The sequence below is a fragment of the Tyto alba genome, unplaced genomic scaffold (assembly GCF_018691265.1).
Source record: "Tyto alba isolate M040663 unplaced genomic scaffold, T.alba_DEE_v4.0 Super-Scaffold_7, whole genome shotgun sequence".
NCBI classification, from domain to species: Eukaryota; Metazoa; Chordata; class Aves; order Strigiformes; family Tytonidae; genus Tyto; species Tyto alba.
Window position 1 is genome coordinate 9,988,428 of NW_024881328.1, and position 17,070 is coordinate 10,005,497.

The following is a 17,070-nucleotide window of genomic DNA, read 5'->3' on the forward strand; positions in this document are numbered from 1 at the left end:
AACAGACAAGAAATGAGAGAAACTCCACCTTTTATCACCTAATAATGGAAAGTAATCACTTTTCTATAAAAGCCTGTTCTGTTTGGGCTCCCCGGGTACTGATGCTTGGCACTGAATCACCCCTAAGAATGAACTGACTCCTCTATAACTGGTACATCTAATGTTGTCAAGCCTGTTTTACTTGAAGCTGTTAAAATATTTGATTAATAAGAATTATTAATTCGATTTATTTGAATGAAGCTCATAGAAATCCAACCATGACATTTCCAAAGCACTATCCATCTAATCATGGCCCAAACATCCGCCTCTCAGCTGTAAATTGCTTGGCAACATCATGTTGTGTGTATAAACAGATGTCTTGTAAATTGTGTTAACCTGCAATTATAGAAATAAAAATTAATATTCTAGTTGCTGATCACGTGTACCTCACCACAGTGTAGAGCAGGTACTTATGTATCTTCAGTTAATATTTAATAATAATTATGCCAATAATTAAAGACATGTCTAATACAAGTCATGATTGCATTCAGTCACTGAAATAGAAGTTTTGAAATCTTCCATTCTTATTCCTAAAACATTTTATTATAGACCATATCTATTGTTTGATTTGCCTTCTAAATCTGGTCATACACAATCAAACAGAAAAATCCTAAAACACCAAAAAAGAATCCAGCAAAAATGTGATGTAAATTTTCCTTTTCTTGCATTAACAAAATCCTCTCTGAAGAAAACCACTACAGGTTTGTGCCAGAAGACAACTGAATAATTTGTAATGCATAGGCAAAATGTTTTTATTTGTTTCATTCACTCCTGAATAATTAAACAAATAATTTTGGGCATTTTCCAGGTACTAGTTTGCTTTGCACTTTCCTTGGATGTTCCACATGTGGTGACATCCTTATGAAAAAACCACATGGTCATTAAATATTGGGACAAACCCAGTGGACTGATAAGCAGGTGAATTATAGCACATCTATCTCACAATACTTGCTTGAGACACACAAGACTAACAGAATTCTTAAATCCTAAATCCAGACAACATCATGATATAATTCTTTTTATAAACAGCTCCAGCAGTCACTTAAAAGCAGAACTTGTTTACTCCAATGGGAAGTCTGTGACATAGGCTTGCTGCATTGATCTTTAAGTGTGGGGTTTTTTTCACTATTTTCCAGATTAAATATGGTAAGAAAAATAAAATTAATTTATTCATTTACTAGCATGATTTTTTTTTAGAGTAATAAGGTTGTTGATTTTATTTTTTGTTTAATGTTTGTGTTAGTTTTTCTGTAGACAATAATCACATCTTCTTTCAGTCTGAATTTTCCTAAACTAAACAAGTAGAATGATCTGTCAGATCATTCTAATATCTCTTTCTGCATAATTTCCTGTGAAAACTCACCTTTACTCTCGGCCTGTGCTGCAGAAGACATACCACCCATGTTTCTCTGTCACTTTGCCACCTGATAGGTGACACCTTCATGGCTGATTGAGTTGAGGTTCATAGTCATCCTATAATCCACTAATATTTACAGATCTTCCTCAAGCTAGTGTTCCCAGATCTTTATCACTTTTGTAATTTCCAACTGATAAGGTCCATTTTACAGCTGAAATGTGTACTGTTGAACACCACGTGCTTAGACTTGTATTTTAATCACCAATCTTTGGCCTCATTCCTCAAGGCTGTACAGTCAGTGTAGTACAGTGATTATTATCAGTATTAACGATGCCTCCCACCTTTGTATCATCAGCAAATTGCAGACGCCTGTTTTTGTGCCGGTGAAGTAAATGCAGGTTAATGAAAGGCATAGTATAGCCAGATCATCATGCGACCAGTCCTTGGCAAATTCACTTTCAACCTTTCCTCTCATCTAATACTTTCCCTTTGATACCGCATCTTTTGCTATTTTTTTTGTATTCTGTTTATTTTTCAACTATCTCCCATTTATAACTTATTGTGTAGAATCACATCAAATGCTCCATGAAATTCAGATGTAGGTGAGTTACTGTATATCCTTCAGACAGTTAATATAATGAAAAATTATTTTGGTTCATCTGTCCAGTCCTGTTGTTTTTTCTTCTATTTGCCATGTACCTTCATGTTTTTAATTATTCTTTCAGAGTAATGGATCAAAGTCAGACTAAAAGACCAAGGTCAGAAGTGATTTCCTGAACCGCTTTTCTCTCTCATTCCTCTTCTTAAAGAAGAGGAATTTCTCATTACTCTTCTTAAAGGTACTTTATTTGCTGGTTTTGACTTCTACAGTGCCATTCTCATTGTTGTACATTTGTTATAGCAATGTAACGGCAGACCTGTGGTCCCCTCTGTCCTCCAGTTCTGCAGAAGGACAGGAATGTGAACATTATCCTCAGTCTGCAGATGTCACACTGCTCCAGCGTTCCTCTTTCCATGTTTACCGTTCATCAGCCTTGCCATTTCTGTGATTAAAGTCTCAAAGTAGCGAGGATTTCAGCACAAACTCAGTACAAACCTTCAGCAGTTCTGTACAAACCTGAAGGAAAATCCACTGATTGCAGTAGTATTACTCAGGTGTCTATAGGTTAATGGGGCTTAAGTGTTTTTCTGGACAGGAGCCTAAGGAAGTCAGAAGCTATCTTTGTGTGCCCTCACTATCAGTGCCACTCTCTCAGCCCTGAACATGCCTTGTAAGTGCTGCTGTGACCACGAGCACCCCATGAGCTTGGATATTTCTTTTGCCTCCATATCTTCAGCTTCCTTGTGCAGCCAATGTACAGAGTGACAGCTCCAGTCCAGGCACTGGCACCAGAACAGCCAGTCAGGTCTTTAGCAGTTGTAAATTCTGCATAGATTACATCTAAGTAGAGTGCTTTTGTACTGAATCATGTGAGTACATGACTGACAGACATACTAGCAAGGTAGAAGCGAATCAATAAGTGGTGAAGACCATAAGTTCTCTGGGTTGGCTTAAGAAGGAATTTAAACATTTGTACAACTACAGTTACTTAAGGTATACTAAGTATAGCAGCTTGAATACTTCATTACAGACCTGGTTTATAAGACATGAAACTTCATTTTTACATTTTAAAATAAGAAAAACATTTTTACAGAACTATCTGTTCATCTGAAGAGTTACTATTTCCTTTATGCATTCATTGGAAGATGTTTCACCATTTCCTTTGTGATTTATTTCTTTGAATCTTGTCTGATTAAGCACTGCAAGATTTATTTCTTCAATATTATAGTCCTCATAGAATTTTAATTGTAGAACAGTGGGAAAAGAGCTGGAGCAGAATAAAAACATATTGATTTAATTCAATTTTTATAGACTTTTCAAGTTATTTTACCTTTGGGGGTAAGTGTGTTTGGGGATGGTGAAGGGAATATAAGCTATAAATTCTACTTGATTGATCAGTAATAAAAATAAATGATCTCATTAAAAAATTTACAATTAAACAATGAAATGTTGAATGGCCATATTAGTATGACAATAGGTGTCATGGGGCATATATAAAAAGGAGCAGTGGCAGACCAGCAAAAAAATAATTTTACTCAAAGAACATTCTCCATTATCTCTTGAAAATATGGCTTTTTTTGTCATACTTTTGGATTCATCTTCTTGCAAATGGAGCTTTGAAATCAACACATATTACTAACAGATCTTTTCTAACAGCACAGTTGTAACAAGCTGAAGAAATCAGAGAATTTTCTTGTCAGGATTTGCCCATCTTGAGGTATTTACAGTAAAAAAATTCGATACAAAACTAATTTGAAAGTGTGATGAAACCCTTGCATACTAGATAAGGTGCTACTCTAATGGGTACTATATCACACAAGGTAAATCATTAAAGCAAGAAATTTTGGAGTGATGTGCAGAGATCTGGAAATCCCATGGCTTCTTGTCTTTCTTCTACCTGTCCACTTCAGCACATTTATTTTTGGCTGTATGAAGTTTACTCTAAATAATTCTTGGTATTTTTATTGCAGAGGCTTTGAGTCCTTAGGCATGGCCTCGGTCACCAGGCTTATTGGTGCTGTACAGAGCAGATTAAAAAGTTATAGTACAACAAAAAAAAGGGCTATATTATTGATCAGCTTGCCAGTTCTACCACCCCAGCAGCCCACAGGCTTTTTCCTTGGCTTCTCAGCAAAGGAGAGTTTCAAAGAGGAACCTGATGGACAATTGCTCCTGCTGAGGTTAGATGTGATGCTGATGATATCAGGAAGATGCTCCATGGCAGTTGCAGTGACCCCACTCATTGCAGGCTGCTGCCAGGGAGAGCATTCTCCCCCAGGCAGGTATGATGATTAAAAGGAAGATAACTTGTGAAGTCTTTGAAAATGAGAGTTATATTTGCAATACAGTGTAGTACTGGGGAGCTGTTAGGTTCACACCTGGGGAGAGGTGACATACCAAGACCAACACAGAAACTGTCCAGGAGGCTAATGGAGAAGAGAAAGAAAGTGTATTTGAAGAGGCCAAAGCCAAGTGCCATTTCAAGCAAAACATAAAGTTGCAAGTCTAGGCAAGTATATTTGTCTCTATTGAGAACCAAGCAGTATAAATAGCAGAACAATTGAAATCTCAGTCTCATGAAAGAAAAAATGTTCCTTCTGTTGGAAAAGGAGTGGGTTTTGTGTGTATATCCAACTAGTACTTAAAGCTGGTACAAGTGAGACAGAGACAAAGTTTCCCAGCTCGGATGTTGTGTCTCAGCCAGTCTAATGTGTTCACTCTCTTGTTTAAATCTGAAAAAATGTCCTGAACCCAGCAAAATATATGGCACAATTTTTCACACAGTCATATTTTTTAAGAAGAGATAATAGTTACATTTCACATTTTTCTTTTATTTTTCACTTAGAAAGATTCCTCTCTGGATCTGGTTTGTTTTACATTTCAACTCTTCCATCTGTTAAATTGCAAAAAAAATATTTATGTTAAGATGCAATAGGTGGGTCTGTTAAATAGTTTGAAAATAATCAGTACCATGAATTTGATTTTTGGTTATGCCAAATAGCTCTGGATTGATCCCTGTGGAAGAAAACCAGATAATTTTAATTTTATAAATTCAAATTTCTTCCCACATCTTTTAGCCATATTTCAATTTCCAGCCTATTCATATGAGTTACAGACGTGTGTATCAAGATGTAGCCTGCATCCCAAGGAGTAACACTTGTTCTTGCACTTTAATCTTGGTTTATTGGAGTTTTACCAGTGACTTCACAGGTATCATGTTTCTATTCATAATTAATAAGCAAACATACAGTATTGTCAGCGGTTAATATTATTATATGGTACATCATGAATTTAAATCAAAACAAAGACGAATCCTTACTAGTATCTTAGGAGATTTTGCAGACATCAAACAAGCTGGAAGATATCTGAACATTATTTCTAAGGAAAAGATGAAAGTGTTTCACGGCATATTGATTTGTACATGAATATAAATGATTAATATACTTTTGGTCCAGCTTCAGCTGGACTTCTTTAGACAACATCTAAGAAGCAGTCTATGATCTTATATTTCATATAACTATCGATAGTTCAATAGACATCAATATATATAATTATATATATATATATTTTTACCTTAATCATATATCAGGTCTTGCATTATAAATCAAGCCTTGACAAAAATAAAGGTATAGAGATGCCAGATTTCTAATGTATGCATTTTAGTTTTTCTTAATTTTTACTTTCAGTGTGAATCTCTTTCCATTCTTTCTCATTTTTGAATGAGGATCACTCGATAGATACTATAATTTAAAAAATTTTCCTCTGTATTGAAATTCTGTCAATGTTACCTGAGATGTGTTATGGAAAAAATGCCAATTCCCCATTACTCTGCCTAAAATAGTCTCTTATTAATAGATTGATTTTTTAAAATCTCTTTTTCCTTCTAAAGTAAATCAAAACAAATAAGAAGAAAAACTTGAAGTTGACTAGGAAGTTGAAATGAGGAAAAAATGGGGACAAAGGATGACTAATTCTTACAAAGCAACAAGGACCTGTTTCAGTAACTTAACTGACCATCAGAGACTTCACGTTTCTGGGGAGGAGGAAGAGTAAAATCAGTGCATTTCAAACAATGTCATTTAGAATTGATGTGTTAAGTAACATAAGTTGCTATATTAATAATCTTTTCTGGCAATTTGCATGGGAATCTTATATTTATTTCTTGACAGTGTATCTTCCAAAGAACCCTTTTCCCTATGCTATCATTTCTGACAAGTGAAGCTCACTATGTCAACAGAGTAATTCTGCTTTTATTGCTATGCAGAATAGATTGCTTTTAATGTGTAGATTATGTTTCCAGTCTAATACCTAGGAAAGTAAGACCTGTTCTGAGAAGCTTTCAAAATAAGCTTGAAGTTTCATTTGAACTCAAACTGCAAAGAGTGTGTTGGTGGTTTTTTAAGGAATGACACTTAGCAACTGAATGCCCTTATAGCTGCCCAGAAGTCTTGCACATAATTATACATCCTGTTTCATATCGGTGCCAGGAAAATGTAAAGTCAAAATGATTATAAATATGTAATCTGAGTAATTTGATATGTCACTTTGAAACATTATTTGACTGTCATATCCTGGATGAAGCTGCTGCTTTTGTGAAGTACTTACATTTCTATCGCAATAATCCACTGTGAACCAATAACAAAAGGCAAGTAAATATGGAAATTATACTGCCTGAGGAAAACCTGCCACACTCAGTACAGTGATAGCTGGCTCAGACAAGAGGAATTCAAGTGAATAAAAAACTAATTCTGTTTCCTTGTTTTTAAAAATGTAGATAGGAAAAGATGACAACTATCTTGGTTTAGTGACATACATTGCACATGAGCAAAAATCTTATGGTACAAAGAGATGGAAGACTCAAAGGCTCCTTTGTTACTGCAAAGTGCAGTACCTTTAAAATGCTTCAGAGTAGATTCAACCCACGTGTAACATCAGTAAAGTTATGTCAAGTTGCCAGGGAGATCTGGGACTCCTATAAACTTGTGGCTAGGCTATTTTTCTCCTGCAAGCTCTCCCTGTCTGTGCTCCAAGCTAGTCAGTCCCAATTTAGCTGCATTTCAGAAATCGTTATGCTTATGCCAATCTATCCCTGCTTCAGGAGTAGCTCAGAGGGGTGTCATGCAGGTGCCCCTCCACACACATAAATCATGGGAATTTGGTTCTGTCTTTTGTTTTCTCCCTGGTGCCACCAGTGTGAACACATCCTGCTGCTGCACTGGCCCTCTTCGCCTGAGCCTGTGCTTCAACAAGTGACATCACTTGGATTTTCTTCTTCTGCTTCAGAAACACACTTGTTTTGGCTTTATGACAGAAGAAATTGTATTGCCTGGATGTAAGAAGGTCTGGGACAATTGCATGGCTCATATTGTGAAGATGAAAGCACTGTCTGCTCTTTCTGGTGCATCCTTGCTTTAATCTGCAAAGTGCTGAAAACTGAGCCCCTACTCATCAAAATGCTTCAAGGCTACTGGCTTGCTGGGGGTCTTTGGGGCAGAAAGACAAAAAATGAAGCTTATTCAGGTAATATCATTCATGTTTGCTGTATCTAAAATCTCAAATGGGAATTAATCATTTCTTTTTTTTCATGATTGTGTGTTGTGCATAGGAATAAACTTGGTGTGAAGTGAAGCAGCTGACAGCTTGATGGCAGTATCGCAAATAAGGCTACAGATGCATCCAGTTTAAAATGCTGGGATTTTTTTAATCAATCAGAGTTATTTGAGTTTCATTCTCGAGAAAATGAAATTAAACTTATTTCCCACCATCACCAATCAGTTTAAGAACTAGACAAGGTGTGAATTTCTTATATTTTCTTCCAGGGCTTTTGTTAGATCAGTTTAACTGGGGCTCTGCATGGCTGTCTGTCTCTCTGTCTATCTATATATCTATAAATCAGTCCTTTGGCTTTTTTCATAAAGCAACAAGGTGCATGTTTCTTGACCAGTTCTTGGACAAATGCACGCAATAATTAATGAGTGATAGGTTTTCAGGAGAGATTGCTCCTAGAGACAATTACACGAAGAGAAATCTAGCCACCAGAAATGTGTGGAGTAAACAGACATTTCACAGAAGTGACTTTCTCTTGTTTTCCTTGGGATCCTTGAGTTAGAAACGTAAATCCACTGGGTTTATATAATTTCATAACTCAGAAATTAATGTACCACATTTCATTAGGGCCTGTGGCTCCTTCACTGGAGAATAGTTTTATCTCCTTCATTACACCTGCAACCTGCAGTTGGAAATCCAAAATGGATCAATCTGGGACACTGCTACAGTGCAAAACCATCTGACAAACCTCTTAATAAATGTCATGAAGAAGTGACATACAGCCTGCTCCTAAATGGCCTTTTGCCAGATGCCAACAGAACTATCTGCATCTGCCTGCTAATAGGAAACCATAATGATTTCCTTGCCATGTAGCTTGTGAATATGAAGTGAAATCTTTTCCTTCACTGAGCTGAACATGGCTGCTTGCATCTTGATGAATGACTCGTGTTGTTAGCCAAAGTCACTGACTTGTCTAGCCCATGAATACCACTAACTGTAAACACTGCATGTTTTCCAGTGGATTCCAATAACTGCGTGGAAAAAGCCAACATTCCCTCTGACTATAAATACACTAGTAGCCCTCCTTAGTGAGCACAAGAGTGAGCTATAGTTGTCTTTGCTGACCTGAATGTACATTCCTATTGTATTCTCATGTAAATGAACACAACATATAGATGGGACAAAAACCTACTGAGTGGAAAGAGGAGTATGTGATGGAAGAAACAGAAAAACTCTGGAAGTTAATCTCAATTGTAATAGTTCAGTAATTAGATCACAAGAACACTGCAGAATGCTGGAAGCTTTTTGTAAGGATTTTGTGTAGGCTTTGCTCATCAGCTATAAAGAAATGGTATTTGTAAAGTTTTGTTATTATTTTTAAATAAATTACTAAAGAGTCTTCATGGTAATTTATTCAGGATTTCATAATGTTCTCTGTCATAAAATATGCACATTAAGGACCCTGTATGTGCTTTTGTACAATATGTCATTTCAGGGAGGGATTTACTGAGGTTGCGCCAACTGGTTTCACTGCAGCCACACTGAAATAATTATTCAAATATCTTCACTGTAAATCCGCAAAACCTCTCTTTTGGCATTTTATGGTTGATTCTATTTTGATGCATCAACATGGTGTATGTCATGGTGATATTTCAGCATGACATTTTAAGCATGGTCCTCTGACTGCTTGTACACGGTTCTTCCCTGAGAGCTGAAACTACAGGCAAGAAAGTTATTAAAAAAGCTAAGTAAAAATGTCTTATTCCATTTTTCTAATCTGTAGGGATCCACATTTCAAAGTCTGTCTTCAGAAGAATTATGTATTTGCTTAGATTATACAGCTCATGGCATTTACAATATGTTGTCTTTGAATCAAGGGACTCCACTCCTCAGACTGGTTTTACCTATTGTCCTTTTTTACAGGCCAGGTGCGTGCTCTGGTGCTGCAGGACCAGTCTATTCCCAGCCAGAGGAAGAGGAAGAGGAAAGCTTAAGGCTACATCTCTTAGGACCAGCTTGCAGGGAGCTGATATAAGCCAAAGTATAGGTAGTGAGTATGACTAAAATTACTTTACCCCACTGGAGGCTGAATATGCAAGCTGAGGACATTATTGCAAATTTGTAGACAATTTTTCGATGTATCTTACTGTGGTATTTATAAATAAAGATAATGAGGCAATCCTGTAGATGATAGGACCTACATATTTCAATGAGTTTAAAAGTCTTCATTTCCTTAATACAAAAGAAGAGTGAGAGCTACTAAATGTTTGAAATGTGCAATGAAGGCATTTAGTACAGCATCATGATCATGCTCACAAGTGAAATCACAAATTCAAAATAGAAAGAGCAGGCTGGACTTATTAAAGTGGCATTGGTATCTACAGCCTTGCACTCTGCATGCTATCCTTGTAAATCTTAAAAGTTATCTGCCTGCTGTTAAAGCTATTAAAGCGTTTGAATAGTTACAGGGACAGAAACACAAACACTGCTTTCTTCTTCATGGAAGTGTTTTATATTTGTTCTTTGCTGTTTCCCTTTACTGCAGTAAGCCATCTATACAGAAAGTAACCTCCACCAACTCTGTATGGGAACTGCAGCTGAGAGGTATATCTTGAAAGGTGCCATTCAGCCAAGACAACCATGTGTTAATGAAATTTTCTAAAAAACATCTAAAAATCTCTTTGGTTATTTTCACATAATCTCAACCTAATGAGTTTTTCAGATCAGATGGATGAAGGTCACTTCTGCTGTGTGCCATTTGAATGCTTGGTGGTGGAGGCACGTGAGGACGATGGTCCAAAACACTCATCTGAAGGCTTAAAATAAGCTAAGACAAATGCCAGGTATCAGTCCGCAACACAAGAGAGCACACTCTCACACACATAGAGGCTCTCCCATCAGTACCACAGAGCTGAATGCTTGTGGGTTTGAACTTCGCTACATGTCAGAGATTTTTGGAAAGTTTTCTTTAGGCACCACTGGTCTGCATCACTCATATCAGCTTTTCAGACAAACACAAGGCTTCTACCATGCTTGTGAAGCTTTGATAATGTTTGCAGTATACTTCAGACCCTTCAGAACAGAACAAAAGCTATTGTTTTTAAATAATTCCCTATCATAGAGTCCAACCCTTTGAAAAATCACTTGGGAAGGACTCCATCTGGAAACAACCCACTAATTAAAGACTTACATGTATTATCCACCTTTATTTAAATATCAAAACTCTCCCTTTTGTTGTAATATGGGTATTTATATTAGCTGGATAGTCCATTATGTGTAAACAGCTTTTTCCTACAGTAATATTTCTTCCAAGGTGTTACTTCCCCAGGGCTAATATGATTCCATTTTTTTTTCCCCCTTTCTTTCTTTTCTTGTATTAGTAAACTGCTGATTGAGCTCATAAGTTGAAAAACGCAACTTATTCATCCTTACCCCATCCTCCCAGTGCATTTATTTCTGTCACACACAAAGGCATATTTTCCAGTCAATGTCTTCTTCATTTTAAGATCAATATTCCTTGTTACCTTGCTGTTAGGTTGGAGTACCTAGTCTGAAAGGGATCTGAGAATATAATGGTATTTTAGTATTCTGGGGTGAGGGGAGAAAGCACATTTGAATTCCCTGAGTAGGCATCAGAGTGATTGCCCCCTACTCCCCAACAAAGTAAGCAAGAACGGAACCCAGGGTCCCAGCATTCTACTTGATAGAGGAGGTTAAAGGGGACATTTGTGTCCCCTCCCTTTTCTCATTCCATTGTTTTCTCTGAAGTACTTTGTGAAGAAGTTATTTTTACTTGACATACCCTTTATAAATATTCCCCAAGGACTCGCAGCTAAAATTGTCTGGTAGTTTAGACAGCTTTTTCCTGTTGTGATATTTAACCTTCTTGCTTTCCTAACTTGGTGGCAAAGCTGTTATTTTCAACTTATCAGATAGGCTTTTGGTTCTGTCTTCTGTTGTCCTTTTTTTTTATTTTTTATTTTTTCTGTAGAACCATGTTTCAGCCTTTGTAATTAATTACAGGCATAAATCCTTTCCAGTTCAGCCAAATTCCACTATAAACCTTATGTTTAGCTTCTAATAATTTTGTTTATAAAATGTATCTACCTTGAAAATTTCCCAGGTTTATTTTTTAAGACAAAGTACTTCTAAAGGAGCATTCTAAGAGAAAAAAAAAAGTTGAAATGGTTATCCATTTTTAATAAGTATCTGAATTTATATTGTGCAAATGCAATTCTACTGCTTTTGAAAGGGTTGTCATTTTGGAAAAAAGTGAATAATGAAATTTAAAATGAGAAATTATGGAATAAGACTAGGCATTTTCTCTCAAATGAAGGACAGGCAAGCCATTTATAAGTTTGAACTGCTTTAAAGGTTCCTGGTTTGTGATGCTAACCTACTAAATTAATTGTCCCTCTTCAGACCCTGGACCCTTAGACTTTGTACTTGTAAGTACTTGCTGGACTGGAGCACTTTGAACTTTGACTTAATGGTGGTCTGGACTCCCTGCACTGGAAATTGTTATGTGCAGCTGGGATGGGAGAAGAGCCTTCTAAGGAAAGAAAGATTTTTATTTATTTATTTATATATATATATATTTATTCATCCAGAATAGGCTGGGAAATATGTCTGAACTGGTGTTTGTAGACTTAGTGATTTGTTTTATGTTTGATCCAAATAGCCAAGTATAAAAACATGTATGTCAGTTGCAGACCATAAGATAAGTAAGCAGTGATGAAGATGTTGAGTGGACATTGTTTTTTTTTTTCTAGAGGAGTGAATGTAATGCTTTACCTGCATACATGGATTCAAAAGTGTGATGATCTATGAGAATCTTAGCTCAGAAATTTTAAAACTATGCCACTTTAGAAACATAAATAAAAAACCGTAAACTTCCATGAGATACTTATTTTTAGCCCCAGTGTTTCACAGTGCAGGTGGCAATGTCACCTTTTAAAGTACAGATACAATTCCAGTACCAGCTCCCCTCTCTTTCCCCAGCACACGGCCCTTTCCACTTAATCAGAGAATTTGTTGAAGTATGGGTAAGTGAAGTCAAGCACGGAGATTTGCCCAAGAAGCGGGCAGTCTGGAGCATGGATCAACACTGTTCACACTGATTCAAACAAGTAGGAAAAAAAAGGGCACAGGAATGCAATTCTGCTGAGTGCAACAGGAGTATGAAAAAACATTTCTGTTCAGAACAAAGCTTCTTTCTGTGAGAGTGTGTGTGTGTGTGTGTGTGTGTTCGCAAAATCTGATTGGTTCTTGTAAGAAGAAACTAAAAAAACCCACTTTCTACAGTGTTGTCAGGACTTTTTAAAAATACATTTTAAATCTATGCAAAATAAGTAATTTCACTGTGTTCTATTTCTTGAGATAATGAAATGTAACAGATGTAGAAATGTAAGTTTCAATTTGATATATGCTTTCCTAAAAATTTGCCCAACCACCTAAGTAGCAATATTTGCATTAAATGATGCATACTTAAGACTGTAATGTTTAACAAGATATCATGAGATGTTTTACCAGAAGGTAAAATACAGTGAAATAACATTGGTTCTTTTAACAAATCAATTTAAACAGAATTTCTAGAAACATAAAACTGCCAACATTATTTTTATGCAATATATTTATTTTAGCAAGCACTTTATAGATACATATGACATGGAACAATAAAATTTCTGTGGGAAAAATGTATCCCATTAGCTAAAAGTAAAATGTTACTACTATCATTATTACTGCTCCTGTTGTCAATCATTACTATTTGGCTTTGGAGATATATGGTGAGAAAAGTCCAGACAACAATCTCTGAGGACTGAGACTAGAAAAATCCTATTAAAAATAAAAAGAGGAAAAAAGAAAAAGAAATATATCCTTTGGGTAACAACTAGATTTTTTTTATGGAAAAGTTCTTTTGGTGGAAAAGTCTTCACCAATTGAACAAGAGAAAGAATACGAATGTCCATAGTCTGACTATATCTGTTAAATTGATTGTACTTTCAAAATACTGGGTTAGATTTAAAAGTCTATAAAATATGAAATGAGGCTAATTTTCACAATTTTATCTTCTTTTCTCTTCCACATCTAGACTCCAGTCCCTCCTCCATGTGCAATGGATTGATACCAAGTCTTTATTCTTATGGAAAGGAGTGTCTTGATTTTCAGGCACTTCCTGAAGATTGTTGTTGAAAGGAAATGTCAGATGCTGACAGATCTGGTCTTGTAGGTACCGACCTGAACACAGGTGTTCAGCCTGACTCTTGAGCTTCATTTAATCTGCCAGCAGATCAAATTCTCCCTCCATATGGTGTTATGCCAAGTGACTCAGAGCGTGCAGTGGCTGCAGCAAATCTCACCCCAGGGCTGGGGGCAGCTGCAGAGGCTGGCCATGCACGGATGCTCGAGATTCAACCCAAACAATCCCCCTTCTTTCAGCTCTCCCACATATGCAGCCATATGGAGATTTTGGACTGTGGCTTGTCACTCTCCATGATTTAATAAATTGGTGGTAGACAAGTTAGCTAAGATTTCTAAGCACAGAAGATTCAGAGCTTCTTTGAAAGGTACATTTTCATCTTGAAACTCAAGCTATTTAAGAGGGTTAAAAAATTTTATTGGCTTCCTCCCCTTCAGTTCTCCCTATTATGCTATGAAAGACTAACAAGAACAACTAATATATAAAAATGACCCCTTGTCAAATCCCACAGTCTTTCCCTGGTGATTGACCCTGCAGTAGGAGCAATCTGTGATGGATGATGTGTAGGGTGAATGGCGCAGAAACTGTCAACAAAGGACTGACTTGTATTTTCCCTTCTGGTTTTCAAAGTTACTTATAAAAAGGCAAGGCAGGGATAATAGATACAGTGCAAAGTAACATATATAGATGGCATATACAAATGTAATACATAGTAATTGAAGAGTTTGCAATTTGCATTGCAGTTTTTCTGCATAAAATGTTCTGCATATGAGTTATGGTGGTTGTTTTTTCTCGTGACAGCAGACTACTAAATGAGCACTGTCTTAGAGTTACAGAAGCCACCTGAAACTAGGATATCTGAAATGGCACGACACAGCACAGAAGTGTCCATGAAATGCAGGAAAGCCTCTCTAAATTGTAGTACTAAACGGACTGCTCTAATTGCTATTACCAAAATTTTCTAATCTTTACTTTTGCTGAGCAGCACCTTTTTCTTTGAATAGTCACACTGAATTTAAACAGGAACTTCTGCAGAATGATATGACCAAACGAGTGATGAGAAATTTAATAAAGAATTGTAAATACCATATAGTAAAGCATAATGCAGCAGACATAGAGATATCTGTAGCGTGCTGAAGATGTGTAAAAGTATACTCAGAGACTGTTTACATCAGTAACTAAAAACTACATCACATACAACTCAAAACAGGGTGAGAAAAGATGTCTTTGTGATGATTTTACAGTCTGAGTGCATAAAGACAAAAATAATGGAGAGCTGCTTTAGTTACTGGAGAATATGAGGGATGAGTCCTGAGAGTCCTCTCAGCAAGAGAGGGAATTACTGTTAGCACTTAGATCTGTAATATGTTCTTTGTCTTTTTGCCTGGAGAACAAAAGAGACAACCAAACTCTTGCAGAAGAATCTTTAATGGAGAAAGAAAACAAACTGATTTTCAAACCCCAGCTTTAAGCTGTAGATGTGGAAGTCAAAACAAAGATATCAACCTCACCCTGTACTTCTGACTTTTAAACTAAGTAGGTTTGACCTGCCACTGCTAGGAGGAATAAATAAAGCAACTCATGAGATTAGCCTCAGAGCCACTTCTGTGACCTTACCTGATCTTTACCTGAAAAGCAGCAAATCCTCCACTCCTGAGTTTGTTTTCCATAGCAGAATGGATGGAAATATCAGCTCTAGTTGTATTATCTAACTAAGATTTTTGTCTCCATTTCTATTAATATGTTAATGCTTCAACATCTTTTCTATTAAAGCCTTACTGTTAAGGAAAAAATATTTAACCAGTTGTAGTAATCGACAAGGATATTATCTGAATTTTCCATGGCAACAGGAAACTTTCCTAAGCTATTTTTCTGTTCCTACATTTGTGTGTACCTATGAAGCCAACAGAGTGATATTGAAGCTTTTCCAAGTCCAAATATCCTTCCTTTTTTTCAGCTATTGAGATGTAACTAAATAGAACAGAAAGAGAAAAGAATGAAAACATGGGATGATAAATATGGGAAAAGTAGACTGATGAGAAATAAAAAATTTGCCATTAGCTTTGGATTGCATTTCACTGTTATTAACATATCTCAAGATGGCAAGTTGTTGAGCTAGACCAGAAAATTTGTTGTACAGTTCTTCTGTACAACAAAAATTACCCTATTCAACAACTTTCCAGTTTCTCTATGTGTGTAGTCTGGTCAGAGCTTCTGGGAAACTATCAAGAGGGTGATGAAGTGAAAGAAAATACTCCTACTAGCTATTGAGATTTAAAGCAAGAAGTAAGAGCTTTTATTAACTCATAGGGATTAAAATATACATGCATATAGCTCCTTATAATTGCAAGAGTAATATCACAGCAAGAAGAAAATGTTTATGGTTCCTGAGGGCTGTGACTATGCAAAGATTAATACTTCCTCGGAAAGATATCTTCGGTGACTAGAACAGTTACTTTGTTATCTGAAAAGCTGTGCTATGCTTAATGCTAAATAACACTTGAGTAACATCCAGGAGGTAAAATCAATTTGCTTGCTTCCTTTTGCCACTGTTAGCCCTTCCTTCTTCAGAGTCAAATGTCATTGACTTGCTGAGGAACTAGAGGAAGGCTTTTAGTTTTTGTTGTCTTTGTGAGCGTGAAGGTTACTCAGTGCAATGCACCGATCCTCAATATTGGAGAAGAAACGGAAACTGTGGGTTAAACAAAGTCCATTGACCTGAAATTACATTGCATTAAAAAAAAACGCTGATTTGGGGACTTTTCCTTGATTTTAGAGTGACTGTGATGTTTTGTGGTTCAATTCTCTTAGGCCTTTTGAATGCTTTCCTCCTCCACACTCCGTGAATCCATGCAGCTCCCAGAAACTGACTGTGGCTTGGTCAATCCCACAGTCACTAAGGCGTTAGGACCATTTTAATAAATGTACAGGGAAATTGGTGAAAACAATATACCCAGAGTTCTGAGAAATGAACAAAACAAGCAGCATGACATAGAAAAACAGAACTTCACCTTTGTGATTTTTTTTTTTTTTTAACAGGCCTGGCTTGCAGGAACAGTAGACATGAGCTATTCAAATGAGGATGCAAACTCTAAGAAGGCAGAGTATCTTTAACTTTCATCAGTTTCTTGACTGCACTGAAGATTTTTCCCTATGCATAGAAAAGGCAACGTCATTTATCCTTGACTGAAAATCACTGATATATTTTAACAATGGCATTAGCTATTCACTGCATTACAATGACTTGCTTTCTGTAATTTGCCATTAATATGCTTTTACCTGAACAGTGCAAAATGTGAATTAAATTGCCACAGGGAAAAATGATGA

At 36.4% G+C, this 17,070-nt stretch overlaps 1 long non-coding RNA gene across 1 annotated transcript in view; it reads left to right on the forward strand.

Annotated features, from left to right (window-relative positions):
* LOC116964244 overlaps positions 1-9,574 on the forward strand; it is a 29,930-nt gene extending 20,356 nt beyond the window's left edge. Inside the window, exon 3 of the long non-coding RNA XR_004408635.2 lies at positions 9,468-9,574. This is a non-coding gene — a long non-coding RNA (uncharacterized LOC116964244). The remainder of the gene's footprint in view (positions 1-9,467) is intronic.
* The last annotated feature ends 7,496 nt before the right edge of the window (positions 9,575-17,070 follow it).